General features: G+C 48.6%; 1 protein-coding gene across 3 annotated transcripts in view; it reads right to left on the reverse strand.

Annotated features, from left to right (window-relative positions):
• rims2b (regulating synaptic membrane exocytosis 2b) overlaps positions 1 to 9,629 on the reverse strand; it is a 172,654-nt gene that overhangs the window by 129,692 nt on the left and 33,333 nt on the right. The gene's annotated exons all lie outside the window — the stretch shown is intronic.

A 9,629-nucleotide genomic window follows, 5' to 3' on the forward strand; every position in this document is an offset into this window, starting at 1 on the left:
GGGAAGGGTTTTCTTCTCTCTCTGTGTGTGTGTGTGTGTGTGTGTTTCCTTTTTTTAACCAATGGAGCGTCAGCTGGAAGATGCAGGGGTGGGGGGATGAGGGAGAGAGAGAGAGAAATGCGTTTCGATGAGAAGCCCCTTGCTCCGGCTCAGAGGCTGTTATTATAGCCCACTGTAGGATGAGAAAGCTGTTGAGACTGGAGGTGGACGCTATGCTGATAACCTTATAATCATCTCGACCATTTCCCATAGAGAGCTCAGATTCCCTGCTCCGCAGCCTATCGCCTCGAAACCGTGTCACGGAGCGAAAGCCAACATAAGAACAGCAGCTTCCCCACATCCAGATGAGTGCAGGCTGTCTGGAGGGCGGAGCTGGAGGTGGAGCTGGATATTAAAATATTATGAGAAGAGGTGGACACAATGCTTTAGACCAGGCATCACTGTCATTACCAACAGCAAACTCCGCAGAGGAAAAACACAGGAATCAGCCACAAGAGGAGCAGGGTCCTCCCCACAGCACGATAATGTTTGACAGGAGGCTCTCCGGAGGCTATTGAGGGGGGGGGGGATGGTGTTTGTAGTGTATTGTGTAGGCGGTGTGGAGGGTGTTTGTAGTGTGTTGTGTAGGCTGTGTGGAGGGTGTTTGGATGGTGTTGTTAGTGTGTTGTGTGGAGGGTGTATGGATGGTGTTGTAGTGTGTTGTGTAGACTGTGTGGAGGGTGTTTCGATGGTGTTTGTAGTGTGTTGTGTAGGCTGTGTGGAGGGTGTTTGGATGGTGTTTGTAGTGTATTGTGTAGGCGGTGTGGAGGGTGTTTTTAGTGTGTTGTGTAGGCTGTATGGAGGGCGTTTGGGTGGTGTTGTTAGTGTGTTGTGTGGAGGGTGTTTGGATGGTGTTGTAGTGTGTTGTGTAGACTGTGTGGACGGTGTTTGGATGGTGTTTGTAGTGTGTTGTGTAGGCTGTGTGGAGGGTGTTTGGATGATGTTTGAAGTGTGTTGTGTAGGCGGATTGGAGGGTGTTTGTAGTTTGTTGTGCAGGCTGTGTGGAAGGTGTTTGGATGGTGTTTGTAGTGTATTGTGTAGGTTGTATGGAGGGTGTTTGTAGTGTGTTGTGTAGGCTGTGTGGAGGGTGTTTGCAGTGTGTTGTGTAGGCTGTTTGGATGGTGTTGTTAGTGTGTTGTATGGAGGATGTTTGGATGGTGTTGTAGTGTCTTGTTGTAGGCTGTGTGGAGGGTGTTTGGATGGTGTTTGTAGTGTGTTGTGTGGAGGATGTTTGAATGGTGTTGTAGTGTCTTGTTGTAGGTTGTGTGGAGGGTGTTTGGATGGTGTTTGTAGTGTGTTGTGTAGGCTGTGTGGAGGGTGTTTGGATGGTGTTGTAGTGTCTTGTTTAGGCTGTTTGGAAGGTGTTTGGATGGTGTTGTAGTGTCTTGTGTAGGCTGTTTGGAGGGTGTTTGTAGTGTCTTGTTTAGGCTGTTTGGAGGGTGTTTGGATGGTGTTGTAGTGTCTTGTTGTAGGCTGTGTGGAGGGTGTTTGGATAGTGTTTGTAGCGTGTTGTGTAGGCTGTGTGGAGGGTGTTTGGATGGTGTTTGTAGTGTCTTCTGTAGGCTATGTGGAGGGTGTTTGGATGGTGTTTGTAGTGTCTTCTGTAGGCTATGTGGAGGGTGTTTGGATGGTGTTTGTAGCGTGTTGTGTAGGCTGTGTGGAGGGTGTTTGTAGTGTGTTGTGTAGGCTGTGTGGAAGGCGTTTGTAGTGTGTTGTGTAGGCTGTGTGGAAGGCGTTTGTAGTGTGTTGTGTAGGCTGTGTGGAGGGTGTTTGGATGGTGTTTGTAGTGTATTGTATAGGTTGTGTGGAGGGTGTGTGGATGGTGTTTGTAGTGTGTTGTGTAGGGTGTTTGGATGGTGTTTGTAGTGTATTGTATAGGTTGTGTGGAGGGTGTTTGTAGTGTGTTGTGTAGGCTGTGTGGAGGGTGTTTGTAGTGTGTTGTGTAGGCTGTGTGGAAGGCGTTTGTAGTGTGTTGTGTAGGCTGTGTGGAGGGTGTTTGGATGGTGTTTGTAGTGTATTGTATAGGTTGAGTGGAGGGTGTGTGGATGGTGTTTGTAGTGTGTTGTGTAGGGTGTTTGGATGGTGTTTGTAGTGTATTGTATAGGTTGTGTGGAGGGTGTTTGTAGTGTCTTCTGTAGGCTATGTGGAGGGTGTTTGTAGTGTGTTGTGTAGGCTGTGTGGAGGGTGTTTGTAGTGTGTTGTGTAGGCTGTGTGGAGGGTGTTTGGACGGTGTTTGTAGTGTATTGTATAGGTTGTGTGGAGGGTGTGTGGACGGTGTTTGTAGTGTGTTGTGTGGAGGGTGTTTGGATGGTGTTTGTAGTGTGTTGTGTGGAGGGTGTTTGGATGGTGTTTGTAGTGTGTTGTGTGGAGGGTGTTTGGATGGTGTTTGTAGTGTCTTGTTGTAGGCTGTGTGGAGGATGTTTGGATGGTGTTGTAGTGTCTTGTGTAGGCTGTGTGGAGGGTGTTTGGATGGTGTTTGCAGTGTCTTGTGTAGGCTGTGTGGAGGGTGTTTGGATGGTGTTTGTAGTGTCTTGTGTAGGCTGTGTGGAGGGTGTTTGGATGGTGTTTGTAGTGTCTTGTGTAGGCTGTGTGGAGGGTGTTTGGATGGTGTTTGTAGTGTCTTGTGTAGGCTGTGTGGAGGGTGTTTGGATGGTGTTTGTAGTGTCTTGTGTAGGCTGTGTGGAGGGTGTTTGGATGGTGTTTGTAGTGTCTTGTGTAGGCTGTGTGGAGGGTGTTTGGATGGTGTTTGTAGTGTCTTGTGTAGGCTGTGTGGGGGGTGTTTGGATGGTGTTTGTAGTGTCTTGTGTAGGCTGTGTGGAGGGTGTTTGGATGGTGTTTGTAGTGTCTTGTGTAGGCTGTGTGGAGGGTGTTTGGATGGTGTTTGTAGTGTCTTGTGTAGGCTGTGTGGAGGGTGTTTGGATGGTTTTTGTAGTGTCTTGTGTAGGCTATGTGGAGGGTGTTTGGATGGTTTTTGTAGCGTGTTGTGTAGGCTGTGTGTAGGGTGTTTGGATGGTGTTTGTAGTGTGTTGTGTAGGCTGTGTGGAGTGTGTTTGGATGGTGTTTGTAGTGTGTTGTGTAGGTTGTTTGGATGGTGTTTGGACTGTGTTATTGTAGTGTATTGTGTAGGTTGTGTGGAGGGTGTTTGTACGGTGTTTGTAGTGTGTTGTGTAGGCTTTGTGGAGGGAGGCAGTTTGATTGTTTTTGGAGAGTGATGGAAAGCTGTTTGGAAGGATTTTGGAAGCTGGAGGCTCTTTCTGAAGGTGTTTGGAGAATGTTGGGTGGATGTTTGGAGGGTTTTTGGAGTGTAGGGGGTTGATTTAGAGGGTGTTTTGAGATTGATTTTGAGGTAGATTTAGAGAGTGTTTAGAGTAGATTTTGTTTGTTTCAGACAGATAGGCAGATACTTTATTGATCCCAGAGGGAAATTCAAGAACTTTCAATTCAAGTAAAAATTCAAGTACATTTTGGGATTTTCAGCATCATCAATATCCTCATCACAAACATCATCATCATCTTCACCATCATTATCCTAGTTTTTATTATCACACCAATCGCCATCATCAAGATCATTGGTCACCATCCATTTTACATACAAGATCACCTTTTGAAATCAGAACAAATGAAAGATCTACCAGTGTCAATGCCAGGCTTATCCTACATAAAATAACAAGCTGCGTACGTCCCCACCGCCTACAATAGCAGAAAATGAAACTGTCTGTAAAAGCTAAACAGATGTTCTGACAAGTTGTGCTACCTATCGATACCTGTCCTATAGCAGCTCTGCGCATGCTCAGACCCACAATGTTTGTTTGTAATGTTTTCATGTGTTTTTGATGGGAAACCTCTTTTCCTCCAGTGCGGCAAGGCCGAAAACCAACATTGAACGTCCCTGACCTTCGATCCCTCAGACAGCACTGCATTAAAAACTGACATCATTCTGTAACGGAAACACCGCTAGCTTCTCTGGGCCCGAGCTCATTTGAGATGTACTGACCCAAAGTGGAAAAGTGTCCTGTGGTCTGACAAGTCCACATTTCAAATTGTTTTTGGAAGTCATGACCGGAGGGCCCATGGCATGGGTAACTTGCACATCTATATACAGGTTTATACAGGTTTTGGAGCAACATACGCTGCCATCCAAGCAACGTCTTTTTCAGGGAGGTCCCTGTTATTTCAACAAGACAATGCCAAGCCACATTCTGCACATGTTACAACAGTGTGGCTTTGTAGTAAAAGAGTGCAGGTACTAAACTGGCCTGCCTTCAGTCCATACCTGTCTCCCTCTGAAAATGTGTGGTGCATCATGAAACGCAAAATACGACAACAGAGACACCGGACTATTGAGCAGTAAGCTGTACATCAAGCAAGAATGGTTCTAATGTCCTACAAAGCTTAAACAATTAGTGTCCTCAGTTCCCAAACTCTTACTGAGTGTTGTTAAGAGGAAAGGTGATGTAACACAGTGGTGAACAAGCCCCTGTCCCAACTCTTTTGGAACGTGTTGCAGGCCTCAATTTCAAAATGAGTGAATATTTGCAAAAGAAACAATAAAGTTGATCTGTTTGAACATTAACTATCTTGTCTTGTAGTGTATTCAATTGAATATAGGTTGAAAAGGATTTGCAAATCACTGTATTCTGTTTTTATTCATGTTTTACCCAACGTCCCAACTTCACTGAAATTGGGGTTGTATAATATTAGCTTACTGTTATTTACTTTATTGTTCCAAAGCTGTACCTGCTTAATCAAAAGTTCCAAAAATATACATTTATAATCAATGCATTATCACTGTAAAACCCCTTAATCACCTTCTCTTTGACCTCATAAGGGGATTTAAGCTGTGCATGTCCCTGCTTACCAGCTTGTGAACCAGCTCTAGTATAGAATGACGCAGCTATAGTAACTTAAACGCTATAACTGGAGCAGCCATGATCGAGTGGTTGGCAACCACTGATCAAGATCATAACAAACATCACTAGTATCAGAGAGCATCCAGCGTCATCACCATCATCAACCTTCTCCCTCAGAACAGAGAGGAATCCCTCCTCCTCTGATCCGACAATGGAGCGCACAACAGATAAGGACCCAGCAGTAAAGCTGAGCTGAGAGATGATGGGTTACAGTAACGTGGAGGTAAAACATCACTGATGAAGGCGTGAGAGGCAGCAGGAGGCGGTCAGTGGGTTCAGTGAAAACTGGGGCGAAGTCCATTCAGGCTAAAACTGTTCACTGCATCATCACCATAATCACCATCATCACCAACATAATCGGGATTAAATCTCAGTCTTCACCACAATCATCTTCATCTTCATCATCTTCTTCCTCACTCCTCTGTATCTGAGTGTTAGAGTTGCTCTCCTCAGCGACGGACACTTAAAGACTCTTAATGATTTGCTGGATGGAGAGTGACTGAGTGTGACAGCGCTGCCAGGCCAATTTAAAACTGGCAGAGAGCCTCACACACACACACACACACACACACACTGCAGCAGCACTGAAAAGGCACTTTTACTAATGCACTGCTGCAGTTTCAGCCTATCCCACTGTAGCTTCTTGATATGGTTTACAGCACACACACACACACACACCCTGCAGGACATGATTACACATTCTCACACACTTCATGTTTTACAGATCCACATTTGAAGCCTCTCACAGAGTGCGAACAGAGCATCGCTGACTCAAGGTCTCCCAATAAATCTCTGTGTGTCTCTGAGGCTCTGTGTCTGCACATGTGTGTGTGTGTGTGTGTGTGTGCCTATACTGAGCCATTTATATTTCACATTAAATACCTGCATTAAAAACCTACACAGAGTGCAGCTCTGGTTTGTCTGTGTTCTGGAAAAAGGTCTGGCGTTTGTACACAGCCCTGGCTCTGTAAATGGGAGACAAGAGAAAAAAAAAGAAAAAAACATTCTCTCCCCGAGATGTCATCACTGGCTGAGTCACAGCATCACAGATGAGGATGTTGCTGCATTTCTGCTCCATAGGTGGGTAATACTGCCTTATTTTTAGTGTTTCAGATCACTTACTGCTTGGAAGTAAACACTGAGAGAAAGTGGTACAAAACTGAGTAAATTAATAATAATAATAATAATAATAATAATAATAATAATTCATTCATTGTCTGTAACCCTTATCCAGTTCAGGGTCACGGTGGGTCCAGAGCCTACCTGGAATCATTGGGCGCAAGGTAGGAACACACCCTGGAGGGGGCGCCAGTCCTTCACAGGGCGACACACACACATTCACTCACACCTACGGACACTTTTGAGTCGCCAATCCACCTACCAACATGTGTTTTTGGACTGTGGGAGGAAACCGGAGCACCTGGAGGAAACCCACACAGACACAGGGAGAAGACACCACACTCCTCAACGACAGTCACTCGGAGGAAACCCACACAGACACAGGGAGAACACACCACACTCCTCACAGACAGTCACTCGGAGGAAACCCACGCAGACACAGAGAGAACACACCACACTCCTCACAGACAGTCACTCGGAGGAAACCCACGCAGACACAAGGAGAACACACCACACTCCTCACAGACAGTCACCCGGAGGAAACCCACGCAGACACAGGGAGAACACACCACACTCCTCAACGACAGTCACTCGGAGGAAACCCACGCAGACACAGGGAGAACACACCACACTCCTCACAGACAGTCACCCGGAGGAAACCCACACAGACACAGGGAGAACACCCCACACTCCTCACAGACAGTCACCCGGAGGAAACCCACGCAGACACAGGGAGAACACACCACACTCCTCACAGACAGTCACCCGGAGGAAACCCACGCAGACACAGGGAGAACACACCACACTCCTCACAGACAGTCACCCGGAGGAAACCCACGCAGACACAGAGAGAACACCCCACACTCCTCACAGACAGTCACCTGGAGGAAACCCACGCAGACACAGGGAGAACACACCACACTCCTCACAGACAGTCACCCGGAGGAAACCCACGCAGACACAGGTAGAACACTTCACACTCCTCACAGACAGTCACTCGGAGGAAACCCACGCAGACACAGGGAGAACACCCCACACTCCTCACAGACAGTCACCCGGAGGAAACCCACGCAGACACAGGGAGAACACATCACACTCCTCACAGACAGTCACTCGGAGGAAACCCACGCAGAAACAGGGAGAACACACCACACTCCTCACAGACAGTCACCCGGAGGAAACCCACACAGACACAGGGAGAACACATCACACTCCTCACAGACAGTCACCCGGAGGAAACCCACACAGACACAGGGAGAACACCCCACATTCCTCACAGACAGTCACTCGGAGGAAACCCACGCAGACACAAGGAGAACACACCACACTCCTCACAGACAGTCACCCGGAGGAAACCCACGCAGACACAGAGAGAACACACCACACTCCTCACAGACAGTCACCCGGAGGAAACCCACGCAGACACAGGGAGAACACACCACACTCCTCACAGACAGTCACCCGGAGGAAACCCACGCAGACACAGGGAGAACACACCACACTCCTCACAGACAGTCACCCGGAGGAAACCCACGCAGACACAGAGAGAACACCCCACACTCCTCACAGACAGTCACCTGGAGGAAACCCACGCAGACACAGGGAGAACACACCACACTCCTCACAGACAGTCACCCGGAGGAAACCCACACAGACACAGGGAGAACACCCCACACTCCTCACAGACAGTCACCCGGAGGAAACCCACGCAGACACAGGGAGAACACCCCACACTCCTCACAGACAGTCACTCGGAGGAAACCCACACAGACACAGAGAGAACACACCACACTCCTCACAGACAGTCACCCGGAGGAAACCCACGCTGACACAGAGAGAACACACCACACTCCTCACAGACAGTCACCCGGAGGAAACCCACGCAGACACAGGGAGAACACACCACACTCCTCACAGACAGTCACTCGGAGGAAACCCACGCAGAAACAGGGAGAACACACCACACTCCTCACAGACAGTCACCCGGAGGAAACCCACACAGACACAGGGAGAACACATCACACTCCTCACAGACAGTCACCCGGAGGAAACCCACGCAGACACAGGGAGAACACCCCACACTCCTCACAGACAGTCACTCGGAGGAAACCCACGCAGACACAAGGAGAACACACCACACTCCTCACAGACAGTCACCCGGAGGAAACCCACGCAGACACAGAGAGAACACACCACACTCCTCACAGACAGTCACCCGGAGGAAACCCACGCAGACACAGGGAGAACACACCACACTCCTCACAGACAGTCACCCAGAGGAAACCCACGCAGACACAGGGAGAACACACCACACTCCTCACAGACAGTCACTCGGAGGAAACCCACGCAGACACAGGGAGAACACACCACACTCCTCACAGACAGTCACCCGGAGGAAACCCACGCAGACACAGGGAGAACACCCCACACTCCTCACAGACAGTCACCCGGAGGAAACCCACGCAGACACAGGGAGAACACCCCACACTCCTCACAGACAGTCACTCGGAGGAAACCCACGCAGACACAGAGAGAACACACCACACTCCTCACAGACAGTCACCCGGAGGAAACCCACACAGACACAGGGAGAACACCCCACACTCCTCACAGACAGTCACCCGGAGGAAACCCACGCAGACACAGGGAGAACACCCCACACTCCTCACAGACAGTCACTCGGAGGAAACCCACGCAGACACAGAGAGAACACACCACACTCCTCACAGACAGTCACCCGGAGGAAACCCACGCTGAAACAGAGAGAACACACCACACTCCTCACAGACAGTCACCCGGAGGAAACCCACGCAGACACAGGGAGAACACACCACACTCCTCACAGACAGTCACCCGGAGGAAACCCACGCAGAAACAGGGAGAACACACCACACTCCTCACAGAAAGTCACCCGGAGGAAACCCACGCAGACACAGGGAGAACACCCCACACTCCTCACAGACAGTCACCCGGAGGAAACCCACGCAGACACAGGGAGAACACACCACACTCCTCACAGACAGTCGCCTGGAGCGGGAATCGAACCCACAACCTCCAGGTCCCTGGAGCTGTATGACTGCGACACCTATCACCGTGCCGCCATAATAATAATAATAATAATAATAATAATAAGTGGACGGGCTTTAAAGTCTGATTATGAGGGCCATTTGAATCAGAAACAAAACCAGGCCTGACTTGTTTATATGGCTGCAGGTTTAATCCCTTTATTTAGTGGTGTCTCTTCCCACAAAATCCACGGCTTAAGTGCCCTTGAGCAAGGCACCCAACTCCCACCCCCCATTGTTTCTGTCGACACTTTAGTCATTTAGACATTAACAAGAAAGAGATATAGTTGTGGGTCCCTGACCCATTTATCCACATTACATTTTTAAACAGAGCCCTGTTCGTCTGTGTCAGTCAGTAGAGGAGCTCAGGGCGTGTCCCAATGTAGCACCATACTCCCTACATAGTGCACATCACAGATAATAAAACTAATAATGGTGCACCCGGAGAGTAATCAGACACTAATTAATATAGCTCACTAAAAATAATCTTCAGAAT

This window comes from Hoplias malabaricus, chromosome 6 (genome assembly GCF_029633855.1).
Source record: "Hoplias malabaricus isolate fHopMal1 chromosome 6, fHopMal1.hap1, whole genome shotgun sequence".
Lineage (NCBI taxonomy): Eukaryota > Metazoa > Chordata > Actinopteri > Characiformes > Erythrinidae > Hoplias > Hoplias malabaricus.